Here is a 6,917-nt window from a genome sequence, read left to right as displayed (position 1 = left end):
TTGAGACAAAAATCCCCTTAAAATGGAACAAAGTAGATCCAGTCTTTTATATCCTTTAGACCAGTGGTTCTTAACCTTTTTTGAGATACTGAACCCACCAGTTTTATATGCGCACTCACTGAACCCTTCTGTAGTGATAAATAAAATATGATTTTTATTTATCATGACCAACTAGAGTCTAGTTGGGTCACCCCTTGATCACCAAGTCTTCTTAAAAGGTAGAGTCTCTGAGAACAGTTCTTCAAAATATAGTCAGTGTTTTCAGCAAAGTTGAGCTGACTGTCCAGGAACGACCCAAGGTATTTAAAATGTGCCACAGTTTCAACAGGTTGGACATTGAGAGAAACTGGAACCACTTTAAGGTCTTGTTTAGATTATTTAATTAGCTCTACATTCTTAAGAGAATGAAAAATTAATAATAAATAATAAAGACTTTGCGACATTCTGATTTAGTAATGTAATTATATTAGTTGTGTTACCACCCCCACACCACTAGAGGCAGTAGCAACCCCGAAAAGATGCGACTAAGGAGCAGATTTAGAAGTACACCGAAAGCTACAGAATTTAGTAAAAACGGTGAGTTTTGCTGAAGTAATTAATGACACAAGTTCAAATCCATGCTGAGAGTGAAGCTCCTTCAATCAGTGATCCTCCGCAGCTCTGATTGGCTAAGCAATGTAATGTGATCCTCTGCATCAAGTGATGGCAAAGCGGGGCGTCATCACGACTTTACACAAGTGTGTCTTTACCTCCGCGGCAGAGGCTCCGCCGACTCATCGAACCCCTGGGGTTCGATCGAACCCAGGTTAAGAACCACTGTTTTAGACTCTTAGATCCCCATCAATCCGTGAACTTTGTCCATTCACCAAGTCCATTGCAGCAGATTTGGAGTCTTTGGGCAGAGAGCAGGGCAGCGGTCGAATGAGGAATCCTGGAACAGTGGGTACACGGATCTTGTCCCTTACTGGGGTGTGGAGCCTTTAGCCGGTCCTTGGATTCCAGGGCGTCATCCTCTGCTGTTAATCCTTCTGCATCAAGTTAGCTCTACTCCGACACCAGGAACAAAGAACACTTTGCTTCCCCTTCTTAGAGTTGATATATCTTTTGTCTACATGTGTGTGTATGTGGATGGTACACGTGACAACTCAACCGTCCACATCGGTGGTTTCTACACGGCCTCTTAGCCGTTGGCAAACCCCTGACTTTCCCACTTTAACTTCTCCTGTTTAACACTGCCTCTACTTAACGTCTTGACTCTGCTTCTCAACTGTCAGCATGTCTTACTCAAAAAGCCTCTTTTATTTTAACCTAATACTCTAATCTGATTTATACTTCCAGTTTCAGTCCTGTTCAGTTTCAGATGGAAAGTCGTGTTTGGAGTTTCCAGTTTTATGCTGTCTGATCAAATAAATCAACTGATACTCCACAACATCTGACATTCTAATTTTTAGCCAGTGTTTGGTGCTTGCAGTCTTGTCAGAAGAGACCAGTAGAGGTACTGCACATTTCAGCTCTGGCTGCTTCCCTACAGTTTTACGACCGATTCAATATATTATGCAAGCATGTAAAACAAAACACATCTATAATGAAAACTGATCACCTGCATTAGTGGTGTAATAAACCATTAAAGAGGTGACTGAGAAAATAAAATAAATATGACTGATTGGATTCATGAATGAGAACCTCACCACTGAGGCGAGGCGAGGTTCAGCTCTGTCTTCATCCATCTCCCACCTGTTTCAGTAGGACATAGATGTCAAAGTTGACACCTATTAACACACCAAATAACACAGGAAAGACAAGAGAAAGTTTGATTGTGAATACTCGCGAGGAGAACAGACAGAGATGTTCTTTCAGTTACAAATCTCCTACCGCTCTGAAGCACATTTGCCTGCCCCTCTCTTTTTATTGTCTTTAGGATTCCGAATCACAGAGAGCGCTGTAACTCTAAAGGGAGGGGGAAACACTTCATCACACAGTCACAGCGCCAAGATTATCACTAACTAACAACACAATCTATCTAACACTAGCTTATCCAGTTCCTGACCCAGGATCAAACAGGACAAGTTGTACATCTTCACGGCGATGGTTTTATAACTATCTAAGAGGTCAAAGCAGGCCGTTCTGTGAAGAGCTGCTGTCACGGCTCTTCTTCAGAGAGGCCCTCTGAGAAAGGAAATCAGAATGATTAACAATAAAGAAACATTCCTTAAAAGTTATGACTAAACAAATAAGAGTACATAAGGTAAGAACATTATAAAAGTATAACAAATAGTTGATAATAGTACAATTTACCTAACAATAGACAGTACAAGAAACTTTATTAGTAAAAATGACTGGTTCACGCAGAAATCACACTCACTGCAACAAATAAACATGATATTATATTTTGAATTGTATTGTTTGTTTTATTTTTATTACTGCACATGTGCTAAACTCAGACACAATTGATAGATAAACTCACCTTTACTGGTATGAAGAATAATGTGAAAACTTTCCAAAGAGAGATACTGCAGCATGAAAAAAACAAACAGTGGCCATCTCAAAAAATTACCTCTAACCACAAAATGATTGTCACAATTCCGTTGATTTCCTATAAACTACATTTCTGATCTTGCATATTTGCTTGTATTTCTGCAAATTTTCCATGTTAAAATGTTCCAGCTCTTGCAATACATGACATTTACTATGCCAGAGGTTCCCAAACTGTGGGGCGCGCCCCCTAGGGGGGGGCGCCGTGTCATTGCAGGGGGGCGCGGGAAGCCGTCTGGATGAAAAAAAAACAAAAAAACATGAACACTGTATGCGCTGGGTTTTTACCTTAGAATGGCCAACTCTCTGTTATTCCTGTCAGTTTGATACAGTAGAGGCTTCCACACTTCCCATATTTGTGTCTTTTATCAGCAGTTAAAACTGTTTAATCCCTTGTTAACATGTTGTAACCTGTTTTTCCGAGCCGCCTTTAACATGAGCGCTACGACGCTCGCGCTGGGTTTCCACCTGTGAAGGAGACCTGCTGCTGCTGGGCGGAGCTACGTAGGTTTGTGTTAGAATCACGGCAGCAAACCAGCAAAACGCAAAGAACTTTTCACAGTTTTTCCCTCCAAACTAACCGACTGAGGTGAGTAAAGCTGCAGGTAATGTTAGCTAAAAGATGACTAGCTAATATCAATACAGAACCTTAAGCTTAACAAGTACCTTGTAGGCTACCGATGTCTATTTTCAGCTACGTACATTCATTTTGCCCCCAAAAAAGTCGATGCTCCCCCCCCATTACACGCGTCGTTTCAACCAGACAGCCATTTGTAATCCATAGGGGGGACCCAGAAAATGTTTGGAAACCACTGGGGGGGCGCAGAAGAAAAAGTTTGGGAACCACTGTACTATGCTGTTTTTCATTACTGGGCAGCATTGCAGTATATTCCATTTTAATAGATTTGCTCATTTCTACAAATAATGCACTTGAAATGTGAGACCGTTTTAATCTTTTCAGAAAATACACATATGCTGAAATCTAAACTAAACACACAGAATAAAACATTTCACCTGAATATATTATCTGTTTTGCTTGGAGAATACTTACAGTACACAACTGTGTTTAGGTTTTAGGAAGCTGCAGCAATCTATGTGAGATGATAACCGCTAACCTGTGAGTTTGGTTTTGATTGTAGGACTGTCCTAGACAGCCATCCATTAACATCCATATGAGTTTAACGATTACTGTCTTATAAATCAGGCCGTGGACCCACAAATGTGCCATTTGTCATTTGAAATTTGACAAACAAGTTGGTTCTGTTGTTAAATCAAGTTTTTATCACTTACGGATTTTAGCAAAGGTGAGATCTTATTTTTGTTTTAAGGATTTTGAAGGAATTATCTATTCCTTTATTACATCTCTATTGGATTATTGGAATTCATTATATAAAGGCATGGATAAATCCCAGATGCAACATCTTCACGTGATCCAGAATGCAGCAGCTGGGCTTCCTACAGGAACCAGGAAGCGTGACCATATAAGGCCCGTATTGGCCTCCTTACACTGCCTGCCTGTTTCTTCTCGAAAAGATTTTAAGATTCTTTTAACAATTTATAAAGTTTTAAATGGGTTAGCTCCTTCTTATCTTCAGGATCTTTTGAAATGTCATTCTGTGTCCAGAACTTTATGATCAAATGATCAGCTGCTACTGAAAGTCCCTCGGACTCGACTTAAGAGGGAAGGAGATTGGGCTTTCTCTGTTGCTGCTCCTATTCTATGGAATAATCTACCTTCCCAGATTAGATCTGCCCACAGCCTGGATCATTTTAAATCACTTCTCAAAACTCATTTTTATTCTTTGGCATTCAATTGAGGCCTGATACTGTAGCTCTTCTGTTTTGATTTTTTATTTTAAAAATATATATGGATTTTTTTTCTTCTCTTGTAATATTTCTCTTTCTTTTCATCAATTTATTTTATTATCGTTCTTGTACAGCACTCTGCTGCAGTTTTACACCTGTTTTTAAAGTGCTACATAAATAAATTTGACATTGACATCAGTTTGAAAGTGCATTAGTAGTGTCCTGACAATATGTTAACAATTTTAGTGTAGGAACTTAATCTATTGTGGGATTGTAACTTCAGATTAAGGTTAGAAATAATTCAGTTAAAATGTTCTGCTACAATTTCAACACTGGGTGGCAGTGTAACACCTTCTATTGGCTTGAGAGAGGCTCTCCTTAAGGGGAATCAAATGTTAAGTTAAACTGTAGAATCAATCTCAGTTGTTGAATAAAAATATTACAATATAACAGGAAAAACATGCCTCAAAAAGCAAAACTTCCCCAAATGAGAACTCATTGGGCTGATCCATGAATAAACAGAGAAAATGTAACTTTAAATGATTTTGTTCAAATTAAAGCTCATCTTGAGTTAATAGATCTACAACAGCAACCTTAGCAATAAACACAGGTACTCAGGTGGTCTGTGAAATGTGAGAGTTACAGAATCACAACAAAGCTACTTGACATAAAGTATTCTTGCTACACAGTTATTTAGAAAAATGAAGGTAATACATCAACTGGCTTTAGAGTATCAATGCTGATCAGATCTGGAGCAGAAATTGCAACATTTAATCTAAATGTTGCCAGAATTGTATTTATTTTTATTATTTGTATTGCAAGCAGTCTTTTAAAACTGTGGTGAATAACAAGCAGGCTGGGTGTGCTGGAGAATGCTTTTAAATCCCTGAGTGTGGTGCAGGGTCGCAACTAAATGTTATTCAGGAGGATGCGAAAACATAGGAAAGAAGGAAGGAAGGTACATCAGGGTGAAGGAGCGTAGAAAACAGACGCTCATTCTACCCCCCCCCCCACACCCCCCGGGACAAAGACACGTGAAAGGTAAAACTCCCTACATTTACCTCGTTATGTGTGCGAGGTGAAGGAGCGTAAGGGCGCGCTGACGTGGATGCAAAACAGACATCATCGGCCCCCTCCAGACAGGGTTTTGACGCCCCCTCTGGTGCAGCGCCCCTATGCGTTGCATGAGCTGCATACCCACTTTTTGCGCCACTGGTGTGGTGCCAATTTGTTAAGTCTCCAAGCAACTGAATTCAGATGGCATTTCTAAAGACTTCCTCATCACTATATAAACTTTGTTACTTTTGCCTTGGTTGGTCATTGGTTTATGCAGATACATCACTTCATCTGCATTCTCTGTTGATTCTCTGCTTGATTTTTCCCTTTGATGCTTTTACACACATTTCTTGATTTTGGTAAAGAAAGTAATCTTAGCTACAAACCTGACCACAACTCAGAAAAAAAAATAACTTTATTGAATTGATTATATATATATTATTTAAACCTAAAATACTAATAACTTTTTTAATGTGCATTTTTTCAAATGTTTTTCTATAAATTGGCTTTCTCTTTCTAATGAAATCCACAGTGAAGGTGATGTGGCATGTAAGACTGAATTCCCTTTGTTTTGGCATCCCTTTTCACTGGTTTGTTGGCACATTTTGTGTTAATAAAAGTATGTCTAATTTTAACATTTCTCACAAATTATCATTTCATACCTACTCTTGTTCTCCTTTGTTTGTGGAATCTCTTGTTCGTTATTTTGGCTTCATTAATGTGAAACAGTAACATACTTCCTGCCACTAGGGTGCACAGTTGAGTTTCTGTGTTCACTCCTCTCAGTTTTTCAGGTTTTTATGTTTGCATATACGTCTTGTAAAAGCAGACAAATGGGAAATGTTTGAGGGTTTGTTACAAACCACTGATCTACAAGCCCTTCTGGTCTTTAATGGCACTGGGTTGCTTTAAAACTGCCTCAAATTCACAAGTAATGACTTCTTACCTCCATCACAACACAACCAAATGTCTTATTGCCTTTTTATGCGAGTCCTATCATGTTCAAGAAAACTGAGATTTTTAGCTTCTCATTGTACCAACAGCTGCCTTTACCGTGGCCATTTGGACCAAGTTCTCAATGCCTCACAATGACTGATAAGGCAGCACCAACAGCTCTAATCAGCAATAAAACAGGCTGGAACATGAAAATGGAAGATAAGATTTGCCATTGCAGAGCCTCACAGAGTTTCAGTTAACGTCTTTCTTCTTAGAATTTCCCTGGAGCTAACATTTTTGGATAATTACACAGTTTACAGAGATAACAAAAACACAAACTTTATCTTTACCTCATACAAATTAGTGTGTTTTGTTAAACTGTTTGTCCTCTCAGCCTGAAATCAAAAATTACAGCTTTTTGTGTAACAGGAAAATATGTGAAAAAAATGTAGAAAAGTTTCTGTGAGACGTAAATCTCAACATTATTTTCTCATAAGATGCGATTGGAGAGCAAATGTGTTGTGTATGCACGCATGTTTGCTCTATCATTGCTGGACTCTAACCCTCCACGTTGGATGCTGGCACCT

The sequence above is a fragment of the Poecilia latipinna genome, unplaced genomic scaffold (genome assembly GCF_001443285.1).
Source record: "Poecilia latipinna isolate Pla-1442-1.1 unplaced genomic scaffold, P_latipinna-1.0 Scaffold2600, whole genome shotgun sequence".
NCBI lineage: Eukaryota > Metazoa > Chordata > Actinopteri > Cyprinodontiformes > Poeciliidae > Poecilia > Poecilia latipinna.
This window is presented reverse-complemented; position numbering follows the sequence as displayed.